The following is a 21,886-nucleotide window of genomic DNA, read 5'->3' on the forward strand; positions in this document are numbered from 1 at the left end:
AATATTATATTTCATTTTTCTATATTTTCTTAATAATTTTAGTTATAAATATATTAAATTACCTTATAATTTTTTCATTATAAATGTACCATTATACTATATATATGTTAATTCATTATTATATTTGTATCTTATAGTTAAATATTACATAATTAATAAATAGTTAAAATTTATGATATTTTTATACTACTATATTATATAATATACTTAATCTTAAATTGCATATGCACTTTATAGTTAAGGACATAGAATTTTGAAATAGCTAAAAGATGTATTATATGATATATTATGCATTAATAATCCAATTCAAAACTTAAATATTAATTTAAATATGATTTTTTAAGGAAATAATTACATAAAATTATTTTAAGAACCAAGAACAGAACCAAAACTGTACCAAACTAGAACCAAAGAGCCAAGAACCATAATGAAATGGAACTTAAACAATGAGGAACTAAACTAGAACTTTAACAAAATTTGAATTCGTTTTTGGTTTCTAAGCAAATCTCGAACTGAACTTGAATCACACACCCTTAGTTTGCATAATTTGGTATCAGAGCCAACGATTCTCGAAAATGGTAGGAGGAACCAAAGGGCAAGAATGAAAACAGGAAATGGATGCCATGATTTTTGAAACAGAGTAAAGGCAGGAGGCCATGCTTCATGCTAATATGACAAAATCTGAGCAAAGGCAAGTAGCCATGCTTTGCGCTAACATGACAAAATTCAAGACATTGTTAGTGTAACATCCTCACTTTACATAGTCCATATGTTCCACTATTCCAGCGGCTGATGTTTGCCCGGACTGTCAGAATGTCTGGAACTACATTTTGGTAATAGCGAGAAGACATAAAATGATGAAATACATGATAAGAAAATACAAGAAAAATTAAGAGAAAATGAAAGAGATAAAGTGTAATTAGGTTAAACGAGCTGGAACCGTAGCGATGGGTGACGGTACCGGGAAGTTACGGCGAGGACCGTTGACTAGCCCTGGACTGCGGAGAATCCTGAGAAATATTTTCGAGACATAATTAAAGGTCTACTGAGGTGTAATTGACATTGAAAATGTCAAAGAAAAATTAGTAAGTCAGTATAAACGAAAAACAAAAATTAAAAAAATCGGCGAATCAAGGAGTTAATCGGTAGTACCGAAAACTTCAAAATGCAACCCAAAAAGGGGCATTTTGGTCATTTGACACCTAGAGTGGACTTTTGACCTAAATGTTCATTAAAAATAAGTAGTATTAAACTCTGAAAATGTTATGAAAATAAGAAATGTGGTACATAATATAAATAGTGGAAGATTGAGGGCATAATTGCAATTTTAGGAATCTTGGATTAATTAATCTTTTAGTTATCATTAGTGCTCCACTAAGTATTATTTAATGGACCTATATAAACCCCAAAGTGGACAGATTTCTCCACTTTCACCTTCTTCTTCCTCACATTTTCATTTGGCCGAAATTAGTTTCTCCATTGCTCCTCCATAGCCGGCTATGGAAGGAAGCTCCATGCACTCCACTTCAAGCCACTTTTCACACAAATTTCTTCACTAAAGCTTGCACACTCAACTTGGGCAGCATATTGGGAGCAAAAAGAAGGAAGTTTAGTGAAGTTTGATCAAGCTCAAGTTGAGGTTAGTGCTAGTTTTTCATTCCTTGCTTCATTAAACTTTGTTTTAAGTTTGAGATGAGTTGAATGGTGAAGAAATTTGAAGGTTTTGATGAGTTATTGATGTGTATAATTTTTGGTAGCCATGGGAGCGCATGTTCTTTGGATTTTTCTTACATTAAATTTATGGGAATTAGTGTTGATTGAGTTAAATTGAAGTGCTAGCCAATTAATTCCCATGTATGTGTAAGTAAGTATTGAATTTAGGGGTTTTGGAAAGAAATTTGGAGACCTTAGCAAACTTCCATTTTTGGTAGCCTTGAAGTGCATGGATTGGTGCTTGATTTCATGAATTAAATTGATGAATTATGGTAATTATGGTTTAAGGGCAGTATATGTGAAGTAGTGGTGGAATTGTATGTAGTAAAAATTAAGTGAATACATGTATATATTGTGTTGAATTTAATTTGGAGAATTAGGGTAGTAATATGTGTATTGAACACTTGTGTATTTTGCCCAAATTGACATAATTGAGTTGTGATGAATGGGATAGAAGTGCCATGAATGCAATATTGTAGTATTGGGAGGAGGAGAATTGCCAAATTGGAAGTGTATTTTTCATATGCAGGTTGTGTTGTTGTTGGCAGTAGATAAATTGAGCTATAAGTGTAAAATTGTGACCCCAATTGGTATGAGGCCAATTGGAGGCAAAACTAAACATAAAATAGGCCAACTTTCATGTAGAAATATTGCTAAAATTCTGCCTAGAAGTGACCTAAAAAAAGTGACCAAATCTGGATTGCCATTAGTGAACCCAGAATTTTTGACCATATGAACAATAGTCAATCAAATGACCATAACTCACTGTAGACAGGTCCAAATGACCTGAAGTTTATACCGATGGAAAGCTTAGACATAGGGATACAACTTTGGTGAAGATCACAGAACCCAAAAATGCCATTTACTAAGTCAAATTACTTTTACAATTTGAGGTATCAAAACTATCCAGAACCATTGCAACCCAGAATTTGACCATATGAACAGTAGTCACTCATTTGACCATAACTCACTCAAAACAGGTCTAAATGACCTGAAATTTATATCAATGGAAAAACTAGACATAGAGCTATAACTCTTATGAAGACAGCAAAGCTCATAAATGACCAGAACCAAGTAAAATTGCTTGCCCAACTTAGGGTACTAAATCTGCCAGAATTGAAATTGACCTAAAAATGATTTAAATTTGTAATGAGAATGCAATCTGTCCAGTTTTAGTAAATTGACCATATCTTGGTCTATACAACTCAAAATGACATGAAATCAGTGGAAAAAATTCAATAAGACATAAACCTATAAATTTGCTTCTCTGACCAGAATCTAAAAACCAAGGAAAAAATGACATTTAGCTAGATTAATCTAGCATACCAAAACTGAAAAATTGGCAATACTATACAATAAAGCCTAGAAATAAATTGACAATAAATGTCAACGTGTGAGAAATGTACAGTGTACTATATTGGCATCATATTAAAATGCAAATTGTGACATGTTGATACTAGAATCAACTTATCCATGATGTATAAAAAGGTCAACATGTTCATTGACCAGTGAAAGGCACAATGACGTATAAACCCTAAAAATAAAGAATTAAATATGTAATCTTGTAATATGCCTTAGTTTGCTTAGTTGACTAGTTTGGATAGGTTGGCATGCCAATAGGGTTTTGGCAGCTGCATTGTAAATGGCTTCACGCCACACTATGTTTTATGACTTATTATGCCACACTATGATTTTAATAGCCTATGGCTATACGAATTATGTTATGATACTCGGCTTATTGCCTTACTGACTGATTATATGGTTTCTTAGCCACACTGTTTGCACACCGGGAGATACTTTGTGTCAATGGTGTGATGGCTCGAGGTACTAGGTACCCAGTGCTATTTTATCTACTGTTTGCACATTGGGAGATACTTTGTGACCGATGGTGTAACGACCTGAGGTACTAGGTACCCAGTGCTATATCCGTTTATCTAGTCTGGTCGGAGTGTAGGCTACACGGGCAGTCAATTAAAACATTATTCAATTCATACAGTTAAGTATAATGAAATTTTAGTACAATAAAATTAAGTATTGATTGAAATGAGTAAAAAAGATTAGCAATAGAAACATAACAAAAATACAATTTGCAGAACCGTAGAGACTTAAAATACAATATAGTTAGAATAATTTGTATACTGAGTATATTTACTGAAAGGTTATAAACTAAGCACTTCCAAAGAGGAACAAACTAGTATATAAGATAGTTGATACTAGAAATACCATACCAAATTAAATTGATTCCTGAGTATCCGAATTATGATTTATTTCTTTCTTTATTTGTATATATTATTTCATTGTTATATTATTGCACCACTAAGCAGAAATGCTTAGCGAGATGGAATTGTTTCCTCGCACAGGTACTGAAGGTAAAACCAGTAGATAGTTGACTGAGATTTTTAGAGTCCAGATCTGCAGAAGTGTCAGAGTTCAAGGTTGTCACCTCCTCAGCAATACATGTAGATAGGGCTCACATTAAGCATAATATGTATTTTGTATATTTTAATTATTTCTTATGTTGTAATTCAAATTAAGAAATTGTATTAAATACGTATATGATGTAATCAATTTGCATAATATGTAGACTGTGAACTTATGTAATTAGTTGACAAATTATGTTACTTAATGGAATTGAATATTTTGATATATGAGTTGATTCTGAATATGAATGAGATTGAAATTGTGAATATGGAGAATATGTGATATTTACGACACTAGTCAGATTTTTATAAACAACATTAGTGCCTAAACCATTTATATCAAGAACTGAAGTGAAATAAGATAAGATAAGGTGCTCTGACACTCCGTGTGACACACCTTGCTCGGCTACACTGTAGACGAGTGAGGAGTGTTACAGTTCAGGGCATTGAATCTTCAGGATCAAGAAATGGCTAGTCGATGAACTAAAGAGGTAAACTGAGAGGCAAACTACTAAGCTGGAATTTCCTCAGTGTAATGGTGAAGAATTGGATAGTTGGTTATTGAGGATGGAATATTTTTTTAAAGTAGGAAGTGTTTCAATAGAAGAAAAGGTCAACATCATTGCCTTCATCTAGAAGGCAAGGTGATATAGTGGCATCAAACTTTTATTAAGGCTCATGATGTTAAGGCTTATCAAAATTGGCAAGGGTATTTTGAACCTTTGAATGCTAGATTTGGAACTCATGTGTATTATGATCCTCTTTCAGATTTGTAGAATCTTAAGCAGATTGGGTCATTATAGGATTATTTGGAGGATTTTGATGAGTTGTACCCTAAGGTTGACATAACGGAAGACCAAGCATTGAGTTTTTTCTTTCCAAGTTGGTGGACAAGCTTCAAATGACAATGCGTATGTTCCGACCAAAAACTTTAGTGAACACATATTCTTTGGCATGCTTACAGGAGATTAGGTTTGCAACATTACAAAATAAGCCCTAGCTTTACAAAATAAGCCCTAGCCTTAATTTAAAAGCAATTCTTTGGTGCACAGGTAATCAATCTTTTAAATCCATTTCTTCTATTCCATGACAATGCTGAAGTATAACTGACTCCTTCAGGCTTTCATTTGGTTGTTCTTCTAACTAGGAACAAATCTTTAACTAGTAAAGAATTAATTGAGGAAAGAGCTGAGGGTCTATGTTTTTGGTGCGATGAAAAATATGCACCAAAACATAAGTGTACAAAAAAATGGTGTTCACTATGGATCAGAAAGTCGAAACTCGTATGGAAGTTATTAAAGAGGATGTAAATCATCATGAAATAAAAATGGAGGAAATGCAACTCTCATTGAATGTATTTAGAGAACAATGGGACACAGACAATGAAGTTGTGTGGAAGCAGTAGGAAAAGAAGTATATATGTGTTGATTGATATAGGAAGTGGCTATAATTTTATGAGTAATTGGCTATGAAACTTGGGTGTGAATTATTACCAGTTACAAGAGTGATGGTAGAGATTGTGAATGGGCAAGGGTTAACTTATAAGGCCATGTGCAAAAGACTTTCTTGAAAGATGCAGTGTTATAACTTTAAACCTGAAGTTTATGTCATTCCATTAGAAAGTTACAATTTAATTTTGAGGGCTCAATGGTAGGCATTGTTGGGTGAAATTAAATGGAATTTAAATACTTTACAGATGGAGTTCCAATGGAATGGGAAAACTCATATTTTGGATGCGAATGAGAATCATACATGGAGTGAGGTGCCAAATGATAGGATGGAGAAATTGATTTAAGATGTCACACTTATCCTTTTTATAAGGTATAACATAATCCCATAGTATACCTAATGAATTACCGAATTACACCTACCAATAATCCATTAAATATACTATAAGGAATTTTAAACAAAACATAGCATTTTATTTTATTTTTGTTTTGAGGAAAACTGCATGGTGGTGGTGGTTAAAACTTTAACAAAACCCATATTTATAACTTGTTGAAAATCGTAATGCAACTCAAGTAAAAGATTTGCTCCAACTTGTTTCACAAGCATAATAAATTCAATTACATATCAAGTAGACATTCATTAGAGGAAATTAACTTATTATTACAAAAGATACATTTTGCATAAGTCTCAAAACGAAGTGTAAATATGTACAACTCAAAATGTTATAGCAATGTAATGCTTTTTAATACAAACTGCTCAATGTCCATACATCCATACATATAGATACAAAATTACATCAAAAGGAAATTACAGGGGTATACCTACTATATATATGCACAGTCAATACAAAATGCTGCTTCCAAGTCTCTCACTTGGCAGCTTTCTCCTTCCCCTTACTTGCGACAGCATAAATAAACTATCGCTGAGTATATCACTCAGTGGTGCACAACTAATAACTTTAAAATTTAAAATAAAGTACAACTTGTCAAAGTATAATAAATCATATTTTCCTTAAGTATGAAGACATCACAATAGTTCTAAGTCCATAAGAACCATTATTTGAAATCACCTTTCAAATGAGAAATCATACTTCATAAATCACAATTCACAAAGCATAAGTGTCGCCAACATAAATACACAGTTTAGACCATGACACAAAATTTCACGATAAATGCCGTGTTGTACACCACGACAAAGTAATCTCAACCTTACTCACTGTTATTAATGAGAGAAAGGCTAGCTAGCTAATGAGTACTCATATAGTCTCATCCCACTAACCGTTATTAATGGGGGGATTTAATCATAATCAAATATCAAACCCCAAGTAGCCGTTACTACTGGGGAGTTTCGAAAGGAACTGTCATGCTAACTATGGTTTCAAAATAATTTTCAAAAGTTTCCCAATCAATAATCACATTTACAAGCCAATAAACACTTTGAAAATCATCATAAAATCCATATAGAGGTAGCAACACCCAAATTTCTCAAATGCAAGAGAAAAACCATATCTCAATCAAATTAAACTCATTCAAAAAAAAAATCAGTCAAATAAACTTATTCCAATCCATTTACAAGTTTAAAAACAACAAAAAAGGGTTAGCTGTGCACAAACCTTCAATGAACTCCTTTCTCTTTACTTACTTCTCCTTGTCCATCCCAACCTCTTTTTCTACTGAAAATACACAAGTAGAATGTCTCAATACTCATCTTAACTACTGCTAAAAACTCATTTCATAAGTATCTAATGCCTCCCTAAGTTAGATTGGCAAATTTCAAAGAGTTGGAACTTTAGATAGCTTGGCGTCTAAATCTTTGAACTAAATTTTTACCTAGTTCCAATCATAATTTGATAAGGTATTCTCCATTAAAATTATTCCTCTAGGTATTAAATTTATTTTTCTTTTTGAATCACCTAATTTAGAGTTATGTAGCTCATGTTATGACCAAAATAGTAGTTACTGTTCAAATGGGCAGATTCTGGCAGATTTAGTGACTTAATTGCCCAATAATTTGATTGAGTTAAGTTCATAATTTGGCCTAAAGTTCTTCATATGAAATGTTCTGCTATATTTTAGGTTTCCATCGGTTCAAGAATCACCTAAATTAGAGTTTTCTAGGGAGAGTTATGACAATGTAAAATTTATGGTTCACGTGGTTCAAATTATGCAGATTTAGGTTCTGGCAGATTCATTAACTTAAATTCGCTTAGCAATTTGATCAAGTTAAGTCCATAATTTGGCCTAAAGTTCTTCATATGAAATGTTCTACTATGTTTTAGGTTTCCATCGATTCAAGAATCACCTAAATTGGAGTTTTCTATAGAGAGTTATGACTATGCAAAATTTACTGTTTAATGGTCATTATGCTAGTATCTAGATTCTGGCAGATTTATTGACCCAAATTTGCTCAGCAATTTGATCGAGTTAAGTTCATAATTTGGCCTTAAGTTCTTCTAATGAAATGTTCTACTATATTTCAAGTTTCCACCGGTTCAAGAATCACCAAATTTGGAGTTTTCTAGAGAGAGTTATGACCATGCAAATTTTACTGTTCATATGGTCCAACTCTGCTAGGTCCAGAATTTCACTTCCAGTTACAAGGTTCATTTAGGATAGTTTATGGTCATTTTATGGATAGGGTATCTTCATAAAAATTCTAGCCTTATGTCTTAAGTTTCATTTCCAATTGGTTTCACACTAATTGGAGTTGTGTAGCTCAACTTATGAGCTGCCAAACTCACTGGACTCAGTGTGTAAAATTTCTGCCCTAAGGTTCAATTGTTAATTCCTTCAATTACTCCCACTAACCAACATCAATTCACAGTTAATTCATTCCAAATGATCATACTTTAGCATTAATACATCCATAGCACTTCATAGCACAAAAACCCTCAATTTTTCAAATATTTAGTTTGCAATTTCCTCAATCTATATCATTTCATTACTTCCATTCATCATATAAATGTCAATTCAAACTAAAGGAACTTCAAATGACCATAATTAGGTTTTATAACCATCAATTTCATAACACAACACAAAAGCCCTAATTTCTCATGAACCCTAATTTTCTATTTTCCAATTCATGCAAATTTCATGCAATTTCCCTTCACAAATCTTACATACTATCTCATTTAAGTTAGGGTTCATGTTAAATTTAAATCAAACCCATCAAAACCCTTGATTATCCAAGCTAGCCAAAAATCCCTTTCAAGATTCATGCATGTTTTTCATGCTTTCTCATGTAAATTCATCACACCCAGACTTGATTCAAAGCATACTTAGTTAATCAAGCATGAAAGAGAACTCACCTCAATTGATGATTTTTCCCAACTTCAAATTTCTACCAATTCCTTGTTCTTCTTATTTCAATCTCTCAATCAAAATTTACTTTGGTGTTTACTACTAATTAGATGGGAAAACTCATGGAAGGAAAGTGAGGAAACCAAGGTTTGAAAGGGTTATCAAGAGTGGAAGAAGGAGGAAGAAGAAGAAGAAGAAGAAGAAGAAGAAGAGAGAAAGAGAGAGCGAGAGAGAAGGTGGGGAGGCACATAAGGGAGGGGAAGAGGGTTTTTAGTTTCTTTTTATATTCATCCCAATTTTCACTTTATTTAATTAATTTTAATTGAGTTGTCCAAAACTTATTGGTCATAAAATTTTAATTTTGTCATAAGGGTAATTAAACTTAAGTTTTTATTTCTACTATTTTCTTTTTACATTTACACTTAATTTTCCTCAAAATTTCTTCATAATTCAATATATTATTTTCATTTAATTTAATTGATATTTTGGTCAAAAATCAACTCTTGAAGTGAATAGACCAAAATGCCCCTCATCAGGTCATAATCCTTCTTTTTCATAATACCCAATAAATCCTTAGGTCTTTGGTGCACTTGAATTTTTATTGTATCTATCTCAATTAATTTTCCTTTTATTTTTGGTTCTCTTGGTGTCTTTGAATAGTAATAGTCACAGACCAAAAATGGTACTATTCAGAGCTCGGAGGTTTGAGGTGTTACAATTCTCCCCTCCTTAAAAATAAAATTTCATCCTCGAAATTTACTTGATCTTAATCTCAGAATAGCTGTGGGTGTTATCTCCTCATGTCCTCCTCATGTTCCCATGTAGCCTCCTGGCCTGAATGATAGTTTCACAGCACTTTTACTAGGGGTATCTGCTTGTTCCTCAGCTGCTTCACCTCATATGCCAAGATCTTTATGGGCTCTTCATCATATGTTAGGTCTGGATTCACCTCAATCTCCTCTACTGGCAAAATGTGAGAGGGGTCTGATCTGTATCTCCTCAACATAGAGACATGAAAGACATTGTGAATCTTTTCTAACTTCAGAGGCATTGCAAGTCTATACGCCAATGGACCCACTCTTTCCAGAATCTCATATGGCCTAATGAAGCAAGGACTTAGTTTTCCTTTTCTATCAAACCTCATGATCTTCTTCCAAGGAGAAACTTTAAGAAATACTTTGTCACTCACACTATACTGAATATCTCTTCTCTTTAGATCAATGTAGGACTTCTATCTATCCGATGCAGCCTTGAGTCTGTCTCTAATGAGCTTAATATTTTCTTCCGTCTGCTGCACCAGTTCGGGGCCAATCAATTTCCTCTCACCCACTTCATCCCAACACAAGGGAGTTCTACACTTTTTACCATATAAAACTTCATATGGAGGCATTCCAATACTCAACTAATAGCTGTTGTTGTAAGCAAATTCAATTAAAGGAAAGTGTGAATTCTAACTTCCTTCAAATTCAATCACATAAGCCCGAAGCATATCCTCCAAAATCTAAATAATCCTTTCAGACTGGCCGTCTGTCTGTGGATGGAATGCTGTGCTGAAGTTCAATCTAGTTGCTAGGGCTTTTTGGAGACTACCCCAGAATCTAGAAGTGAACCTTGGATCTCTGTCAGAAACAATAGACACTGGCACTCCATGTAACCTCACCACATCATCAATGTACAGTTTGACCAATCTTTCCAGGTTGTAATCCATCCTCACTGGTAAAAGGTGTGTAGACTTGGTCAATCTATCACCAATAACCCAAACTACATCATGCTTCTTTTATTTATGGGGAAGTTCTGTCACAAAATCCATACTGATTCTCTCTCATTTCCACTCGGGAATTGGCAATGGCTGTAGCAACCCTGCTGGCACTTGGTGCTCTACCTTTACTTGCTAAAAAGTTAGGCATTTGGCAACATATTCTGCAATGTCTTTCTTCATTCCCCTCCACCAATAGTGTTCTTTCACACTTCTGTACATTTTAGGTCCACTAGGGTGCATCGCAAAAGGTGAATCATGTGCTTTCTATAAAATGATCTGCCTCAGTTCAACTTTATTATGAATGTACATTTTTCCCTTATATAACAACAAGCCCTCATCATTTACTGACAACTATGGTTTCTTGCCATCCTGAGCCTCTTCCATCAACTTCACATACTTATCATCATTCTGTGCAGCTACTTTAATTTATTCTGTCATCATTGGCTTCACTTGCCAAGTAGCTACCATCTGCACATCTTCATCAATCTCCATATTAGCATGCAATTCCCTTAACTCATGCACTATGGATAATGGAGAAACCCTTAAACCAGCTATAGTCTTGTGATTTAAAGTATCAACTACAACATTAGCTTTTCCAGGCTGATAGTCTATCAAGCAATCATAATCTTTTATTAGTTCTAACCATCTCCGTTGCCTCAAATTTAACTCCTTCTGTGTGCCCAAGTACTTTAAACTTTTATGATCTGTGTATATATAACATCTCTCCCCATACAAGTAATGTCTCCAGATCTTCAAGGCAAAGACAATGGTTGCCAGCTCCAAGACATGTGTAGGATAATTCCTCTCATGCGGTTTAAGCTGGCGTGAAGCATAGGCAATGACGTTCCTATCTTGCATCAACACATAGCCCAATCCGTTATGAGAAGCATCACTGTATATGGTGTACTCTTTACCCAAAGTAGGCAAGGTTAAGACAGGAGCTTCAGTTAAATGCCTCTTCAACTCATCAAAACTCTCCTGGCACTGATCAGTCCACTGAAATTTCACATCCTTCCTAAGCAGCTTAGTTAGTGGAGATGCTAGCATGGAGAATCCTTTTACAAACCTTCAGTAGTCCCTGGCTAAACCAAGGAAACTCCAAACTTTAGTGACATTTTTGGGTAGCTTCCAATTAAGAATGGCTTTTACTTTGCTAGGATCCACCTGGATACTCTCTGCAGATACAATATGCCCCAAAAATGTAATCTCCTTCAACCAAAACTCACATTTTGACAGTTTAGCATACAACTGTTTCTCCCTCAAAGTCTGCAATACTATTCTCAAGTGCTTTTCATGTTCCTTTGCATTCTTTGAGTAAACCAAGATATCTTTGAGTAAACTAAGATATCATCAATGAACACCACTACAAACTGATCCAAATATGGCCTGAAAATAGTGTTCATTAGGCCCATAAAAGCAGTTGGAGCATTAGTCAACCCGAATGGCATCACTAAGAATTCATAGTGGCCATACTGAGTCCTGAAGGCAGTTTTAGGTATACTTTGCTCCTACACCCTCAACTGATAATAGCCCGATCTCAAATCAATTTTGGAGAATACAATTCCATCCTTCAACTGATCAAATAGATCATTAATTTATGGTAGAGGATATCTTTTCTGTACGGTCGCCTTATTCAACTGTCTGTAGTCTATGCATAGATGGAGAGTACCATTTTTCTTCTTCACAAACAGTACTGGTGCTCCCCAAGGTGACACACTAGGGCGGATGAAACCCTTATCTAGCAACTCCTGTAATTGCTGTGACACCCCTTACCCGTCTATAGTGTAACCGAGCAAGATATGCCACTCAGTGTGCCGGAGCACCAATTCATATTTCCATTACAATTTATCCCTTTTAATTCATTTATTTACAATTTTTGATAAATCCGAATTTTTTCGCAATTTTTATAGAAAATCCGGCAAAGTGCCGGTTGTAAATTGGAAAAACAGTTCTTCTAAATCTGTTAAAAACACTTCCAATATAATTTTCAAACCTAGAACTCCAATATACACACATCTCAACTCAATCTCCAAATTTACACACTATTTTCAATATTTTTGTTCACATCACCATTCAAATCACATTCATGTATATTTCTCAACATTTCATTTTTCAACATAATATACAGAAAATTTCAATAACATGAAATTTCATATATTTACATTATCAAATAATTTTAAGAGTTTATAGTTACAATCCAAAACTAATACAAAATGCAAAATACAAAATGCCACCCAAAATCCTAATGTCCTACCAAGTGCACTGCAGATGTAAGGTGACTCTAGACTCAGTATGCAGCTCTGAAAGTTCACCCAGTCTGATGTCTGCTGGGCTCCCCAGCTATGTCTCCAGTACCTGCGCGTGGCAAAAGTGACGCGCTAAGCAATTCTATTTAGTGGTGATAATATAAAATAAAATAACTAAAATAAAGTAAATATGCAGAATCTATGTTTACATCTTTGGTAGGCTTAATTTATGATATTTATTTGCAGTATTATTTGATTAAAATTTGGTAAGATTTATTATCATTGCCTAAGTAACCCATACTAGTCGACTGGACTAGATAAACGGGTAAATTGGCACTGGGTACTAAGTACCTCAGACCATCACACTATCGGTCACATTGTATCTCCCGGTGTGCAACAGAACAGCTAATAAGCTGTAATAATTATCAGGGATAAAACCCAAGTATAACAACTCAATCAACATAGCCAAAGGCTATTATGTCACAGAATGGCACGTGATGCCATAAAACACAGAATGGCATGAAGCCATATGCAGTACTGCTAACAGAACCCTATTGGCATGTCAATCTATCCAAACCAATCTTGTTAGGTGTAATAGGGCATGTTACACTCTTAAATTATATAATTTTTGAAATTCAAGTTTAGGTGTTACTATTCAATTCATTAGTTAACAAAAATGTCGACTTTTACATGGACAATAGGTATATTGGTTTTAATATTCCCAACATACCACATTTTGCATTCTAAAATTGTTGGTATTGGTTGCCAATACCATTTCCAAGCTTAATGTTAATTGTTCAAAATTTTTAGATTTCAAGCTTTGTTTTTACTGTTCCATTAGTCATTTTTGCAGTGGGAATTTAGCAAAGTGGTCAACATGAAAGTTGTTTCTTATTTTGTCTAGTTACATTTCATTTTTTAAATCACTCTATTTGGATTTTTGTAACTCAAGTTATGGCTCGAAAACCACAATTGGCTGGATTACAAATTTTCCAGATTTTCTGGACTGACCAAATCTACAGTATTTTGAACAGCGATTGCAGGTCACTTTTTGAATATGTTATGATCATAATTTGGGTTAGGTTTCTTCATGAAAGTTGTAGTCTATATCTCAGCTTATTGCTAGTAAAATTTCAGGTCAATTGGACCTTTCTACACTAAGTTATGATCAAATGAATAAACATTGTTCATTTGGTCATTTTGCCCAGGCAGAATGCAGGTCACCTGGATTAGGGAAATCTTTAGGTCAACTTGGTTTGGGTTTATAGGCATAGTTTCTTCATCAAAGTTGTGCCATTATGTGTCTAGTTTCATGTTCAATTGACCTTGCACCAATTGAACCTCTACAACTCCAGTTATTGCTGCCCAAACCTGCTGGACTCATACCCAGTCCTGCAGGTCACCAAGGGCAGCCACACCAACTCCAATTCCCACTAAACAAACCACTTTATTTCTTATTCATACATAGCCCAATGGTCAGTAATTGACCATTAAAACTCTCTTTCACCAAATACATGAACAAAGTCTCAATTTGGGTCCAAAACCCTACCTCCACCATTCTAGCTTGTTGCATTACTTGCACTTCACCTTCCTAACCAATACATTAGTGTTAAGAGCAGCCACAATATCATTTTAATTCTAAGAAATCTTCAAAACTCAACCAAGTTCAAGGCTGCTGGAATTTTAAGCAAGACATACACATGATGTTTACTAAATTTTCTTATAAATTTGCATCAAATACCACTCCTTCAACATGAATTGAAAGATAAAAATCAAGTTTAGTTACTAACCTCTAATGGAGCTAATCCAAAGCTTGCAAGAACTCTTCCTTTTGATTTCTTTTTGCTCCCAAAAGCTTTACTAAGATGTAAGAACAAGCTTTTGTGTTAACATTTAGGGTTTTTGTTGGAAGAAAACTAGGGAAAGCAAGCTTTTGGTGAGCTTGGCTATGGAGGAGTGAGGGAGAGGCTTGAGGGACGTTTTGAAGAAGATGAGAATGGCTACTGTTTTTTCTAAAATTCTGCCTCCTTTTCTCTATTTTAATGTATTTTAATTATGTTTCTTTATTTTGATTGGCCATGCATTTTAATTACCTCATGCTTACATAAGCATGAAGTAATAAATCCCATTTTCTTTTCATTTTCTTTTCTTTTCTTGTCTACTTAATTTCAATTAAATTTTTAACAATATTTATTCATATTTTATGTCATATAATTTATTTACATAAATGGACAAGTTGGTCAAAAATCATCTCTGAAGACGAAATGACCAAAATGCCCTCCGTTTGGCTTAACGGGCCAAAATTATGTGTACTGATTGATTAAATTTTTCTTGTGTTTTCTTAACATTTTATTGTCATTGGAACCCCAATAATCCTTCCCTGAGGTCTCAAAAATTATTTCATGAAGTTTTCCCTGGGTCTAGGGTTGCTAACGGCCTTTACCGTCACTTCCCTTTCGGGTTACTCATCCCTGGGATTTCGGCTCGTTTAACTTTAGTGTATTTTATTCCTATAAATTTTCCTTGATTTTTATGAGCATTATTTAGTTTCTTTATAACTCCCCACTTTAGTCTAATTATAATTTCAAACATTCTAGCTGCCCGAACTGACATTGGTCACCGGAACAGTAGACTGTACAGACTAGCTAAAGTGAGGATGTTACAATTGCACCTTCAACTTTTTCAATTCAGCAGGTGCCATCCTATAAGGAGTGATGGAAATTGGTTCCACACTAGGTATAATCTCAATGTCAAACTGCATCTCTCTCTCTGGAGGCAATCCCGACAATTCTTCCAGAAAGACATCCGAAAAATCATGTACAGTAGGAATATTCCTTAATTTTAGGCTCCCTACTTGGGTGTCTATCATATGGGCCAAATATGCTTCACACCCCTATCTAATCATCTTTCTAGCAAGTGTGTGACACCCCTCACCCATCTACAATGTAGCCAAGCAAGGCATGTCACACTCAATACCGGAGCACCCTAACTTATCTTACTTTATTCCTTTAATAATTTTTGAACTCGTTATATTTCAAAATCATTTATGTTCTAAGGAGAAACTGACAGAGTTTCCCCTATTTTATTACCATTTGATGTATTTCACTGCTTACCTGTTTAAAAATTTCAATAAAAATTTTCAGTAATAATCTCATACGTACATGTCATAATCATCTCAGTATTTCAAATATCATTTGTGTATTTCAATTACATACTCATTCCCATACAATTCCATTCATGCTTAATTAATATATAAAAAATTTCAAATTTCATTAAGATACATGATTTATATACTAATTATATAAATTCATAATTTACATGATATACAAATTAATTATATATGAAATAGCCAATTTATTAATTTACATCACATACATGTTAATTACATTTTCATAGTCACATTACAATATAGGAAATATTTGTGATATACAAAATACATATATGACTTATATGGGCCCTATCTATATGTATTGCTGAGGAGGTGATAACCTTAGACACTCTGTAGATCAGAACTCCAAAATCCCAGTCTAATGTTCACTAGGCTTAATCTTCAGTACCTATGCGAGTAAACAAATCCATTGCACTAAGCATTGCTGCTTAGTGGTGCAATAATATAACAAAGAAATAATATACAAATAAAGATAGAAATAAAACATAATTTGGATAATTAAGATTTATAATTAATTTAATTTCGTATGAAATTTCTAATATTAACCATCATTTATCTTGCTTTGTTCTTCTTTGGAGGTGCTTAGCTCATAAATTTACAGTAATAATGTACAATATAAAAATAATCTAAAAATGTTAAATTTTATATTATTATGTAAGACACATTTGTAATGTTTATTTAAGTTATAATTCTTTTGTTAATCTTTTTATCACTTCCTCAATACTTTCTAGGTTGTCTTAGATCATTTTATAATAATTGAAATTTTTATAACTAATCTAGTTCATTTCAGGTCCTTCTAATAAATAAATTCTTAGAGCTAATCTAATTTATTTCAGGTCTTCTTACTCAGTTATTTAATTTCTAATATTTTTAATTGCTAATATTCTTAACCTATTTCAATAAATTTCACTGTCCAAGTAACCTATGACAGGTTGACTAAACTGGATAAGCAGGTCCTTGGCACTGGACACCGTGGTGTCTTGGGCCGTCATACCATGGGACGTAAAATGTTAACCACGTATGCAATCAATATAGTTTACACAGGGCACAGCAGTGCCTCAAGCGGTCATACCATGGGACGTGAAATACAGAACGTCAACCACATATGCAATCAATATGGCTAAAAAGCCATGGTAACAAATAATCGGGGCATACAAGCCATGAATGTGGGCATAAAACCTTACGCAACACTGCTCAAATAATCCCCTATTGGCATACTAATCTATCCAATCTGACACACGTATCTATGCAATATATGGGCACATAAGGACCATTAAGTGTTAATATGTTTTATTATTTCATTATTTCATCATAAGATCCAATTATAATTTATAACATTAAATTCTATTCCTAGTAGAAGCATAAATTCCTAAATCACAATTATACATAGTTTATACATTCATCATAATTTATACACTTATTATATCATTAATATTAATCGCAATTCACATCAATTGTTCTCATGTATCATTGCACTCAAAGCAATTTTTCCTTTCTCTCAAAATGAGAACTAATGTCCCATTCATTCATTCATATGATTCATTTATTCATTACAATATTTATATAAATTATCATTCATATTCCAAGTAATCCATGAGCATTTCATGGATTTCAGATTAACTTAAATTTCCCTTTTTAATCATTCACTTTGAAGTAGTATAACTCTAGTTATAGTCAATTGATTAATGACTGTCTAAGGTGCTGAACCCTGCAAGTCTACTAGTTTCAAGATTTTTCTATTTTCTTTGTCATACAATTCCAAACACTTAGGCTTAGAATTGGTTCCAGGTTCCTAAAATAAAATTCTAAGTCTTCATCTTAGTTATTCATATTATTTTAGATTATGTCAATTAAAGTTTTAGAACTCCAGTTATGGTCAAATAACCATAACTGATTCATTGTCTCCTGCTGATTCCAGAACAAGGCAGATTCTGGAATCCCAACTTTGTCCAAATGGTTGGACATGTTACAGTTAAAATTTTGCCTAAGGTTTTTCATATGGGTTGTTTCCTTATATCCTAGAGTCACTCAAGTTCAAGAGTTTCAATTCACTAATCACATTATATATTACCAATCATAATGGCTTCTCTAATTTATTATACTATTTCTTATGTCATTAGGGTTACTATTCACATTACTATTCATTTAAAATATTGATTTTTTCATAAATAATAGGTATACAAATTTTAAGTACATAGTTCTACCACATTTTGGGTCACACATTTGTTGGCATTGATTGCCAATTGCAATTCAAAGCCTCCTAGCAGTATTTCCAAAATTTTAGTTTTTGTGTCCTGTGTTTATTGTTCCATTAGACTAAGCTACAGTGAGAATTTGGCTAACTTTTCTTCATCAAAGTTGTTTCCTAATGTCTCTACTTTAATTCTCTTTTTGAATCACTCCATTTGGAGTTTTGTAGCTCAAGTTATGGTCAAATTACCATAACTAGCCGGATTGGTCATGTCCAGAATTCTGGGCAGTTTTGGCTTTTGGCAGTTTTAGTGTCCTAATTTTGGCTAGCAATTTGAATTGGTTATGGTCAGAATTTGGGTTTCTATTCTCCATGGAAGTTGTTCTACTATGTCTAAGCTTTCTATGAGTTTAAGAATCAGGTCATTTGGACCTCTCTACACAAAGTTATGACCATTTGAACAAACACTGTTCATATGGTCATTTCCAGGTCTAGATTTTGGTTACCCGGATTTAGGCAATTTTTGAGTCACTCTAGATTAGTTTTCTGGGCAGGGTCTCTTCATAAAAAATGTGGCATTATGTCCCTAGTTTCACCTCCAATTGGACTTACACCAATTAAAGCTACACAACTCAAGTTATGGCTGCCCAAATTCATTAGACTCAAAGTCCAAAATTTCTAGCACAAAAGGGCAGCACACCAATTCATAATCCAATGCCCCAACAAACTTCATTTAATGGTCAAACCATGCCAAATGGTCACTAATTGACCATTAGAACACCAATTCATCAATGATTTAGCAAAAGCCTAGTTTTATCACAAACCCTAACCCTCATAATGCATAATTTCATACTACACATACCAATTGAACACACTAACCATACTTATCATCCTATTCAAGCAAATTATCAAATTTACTTGCAATAAAACGCTTCAAATCCTACTCCTACACAAGTTGGCTAAAATTCTTGTCTAACATATATACATAAATTTCGTCATTTTTCATGAAATTCTAGTGTAATTCACTTTGTTTTCATCATTAGAAGAGGGAGAAGTAAGAATTTAGCACTAACCTTAGTAGGGCAGAATTTTCTCTTAGCCAACTTCAATTTTTCTTCACTTTCTTGGTAGCCAATCACCTTAGCAAGGTTCTAGGACAATTTTTAGTATTGGGACTTATAAGGAATATGATGGGAAAAGCAAGAGAAATGAGCTAGGTGAAATGAAAATAGAAGAACACTTCCATGGAGGTGGTTCGGCCAACTCTAGAAAATGGAAGAAGTTGAGTGAATTTTGGGTTTTATTTATCTCCTTTTAGCCTTTTTATGAGTGCTTGTTGAATGGTGATTGGCTAACAAATTTTTATCGCATCATGCTTACATGTGCATGATGTCATAATTCTAATTAAATTTCATTTTCTTTTCTTTTCTTTTCTTTTCTTTTCTTCTTCCTTTTACTTATTTTTAATTAAATTTTTAGCAATATTTATTCATATTTTAGGACATGGATCGCACTTACTTAAATGGACAAGTTGGTAAAAAATCATCTCTGAAGGTGAAATGAATAAAATGCCCTTTGTTTTATCTACTGAGCTAAAATTGTCTGTACCGACTTATAAAATTTTCTTAGCATTTTCTTGGTATCCTATTGCCATCTAAGCCTCAAGAATCCTTCACTTGAGTCTCAAAAATTATTTCACAGGGTTCCCCTCGAGTCTAGGGTGGCTTACTGTCTTCACAGTCACTTTTTGTTAGGGTTACCCATCGTCGGAGCTACGGCTTGTTTAACCTTAGTGCTTAAATTTTTCTTTAATTTTTCTTATCATTATTTGGTTTATTTATATCTCCTCACTGTAGTTTAAATATAGTTTCAGACATTATGGCTGTCCAGACAGACATTGGTCATCGAAACAGTAGAACGTACGAACTACCTAAAGTGAGGGAGTTATAAAGTGCAGCTAAAATGATGTTGGATGGCAATAACTGCCTTTCCCTGTATATTACTACATCTGCATACTCGAGAAGACCAAAAGTGACTGTCTTCAGTCTACAATCGATCATAGCATGATGCTTGGCTAACCAATCCATGCCCAAGATGATGTCATAATATCGAAAGGGCATTTCAATTAAATCAGATAGAAAGGTGTGTCCTTGGATCACCAATGGACAATCCTTGTACAATTTATTCACCCTAACCACTTGTCCTAAAGGACTAGCCACTAATACTTCATAATCCAATTTCACACAAAGAATAGCAACGGAACATGCAATACTGACACTAGAATAAGAATGTGTAGAACCGGGGTCAAACAACACATAAACATCCTTGTTAAAGATGGAAAATATACTAGCCACAACATCTGATGTCTCAGCTTCCTCTCTCTGGTGCATGGTGTACACCCTAGCTGGTTCACCACTCTGTTCTGGTTGGCTCACTGTGCCCTAGCTGCCAGAAGTGTTACCTTTACCACTACATTGGCCTCTGTTGACTGTCTGTAGTCCTCTGGAGGCAGAACCTTGAATAGATCCCTCAGTGGTGATAGGTGGCCCAGATTTGCGGGTACTAGTACAATCTCTAGCAAAATGTCCACTTCTGCCACAGTTGTAGCAGGTGCCTATGGCCTTATAACATACTTTTCCATGTGTCTTACCTCAGGTTTCATAGTTACGGACAAGAAAGGAACCCCTAAATATCTGCTGATCGGATCTAGGTGGTCTCTACCCTGAGAATCTTCTCCTACTAGATTCTCTGTTACTCTGTCCCCCAAAGCTCTTCCTCTTACCCAGATTGCTACTTGAACTTTGACTTGTAGGCTTACTGCTCTTCTCTTTTTCAGTGGTTACCTTCTCAGATGCCCCTTCCAGTTCTATCCTTTCCAACTCAAGGGCCTGAGATATCAACTCTGAAAAATTCCCATGTCTAAAACCAACCACCAGTAGTCGTATGCTAGGCCTCAATCCAGCTTCAAACCGCTTGCATCTATCTCTACTGGTGGTGAGTAAGTTCCTAGCATTATGGCTCAGACATGAAAACCCTCTCTCATATTCATCCACTGTCTTATTCCCTTGTTTCAAACTCAAAAACTCCTGAATCTTCATATCCATATATGTATCCAGAACATACTTCTGTCGAAATTCCCTAAGGAAATCTTCCCATGTCAATACTAGGGGCTTAGCCAAATTATGGGGAATGGTCTTCCACCATTCATATGCATCTCCATGTAGTAGAGAGACTGAGTATTCGAACTTCAAATCATCGGTGCAGTGTAATTTCTTGAATACCCTCTCCATCCATTCTAACCATTATTCGGCTTCTAATGGGTCCACTATACCCTTGAACTTTGTTGCTCCATACATCATTAACTTGTCATATTGTTAGGCTGGGGGTGTTGGTTTCACTGGAGGCACTTGTACTGGAGGTTGGACTAGTACATTGCCAGCCATTTGTGCAGCTATCTGCTAAGCGAATTGAGTAGGAAATTGCATGGGCGAGACGGGTGTAGCTGACCCACCGGCATTCTAAGGAGCTGGGGCCTCCCCCTGTACCTCAACTGCTACTGATTGCTCTACTGTGTGATCCCCCTCTTCCATAATGAATCACAAGGAATTTTACTCCCTGTACAACTAACACAAGAAGATTT

The sequence above is a fragment of the Hevea brasiliensis genome, chromosome 16 (genome assembly GCF_030052815.1).
Source record: "Hevea brasiliensis isolate MT/VB/25A 57/8 chromosome 16, ASM3005281v1, whole genome shotgun sequence".
NCBI lineage: Eukaryota > Viridiplantae > Streptophyta > Magnoliopsida > Malpighiales > Euphorbiaceae > Hevea > Hevea brasiliensis.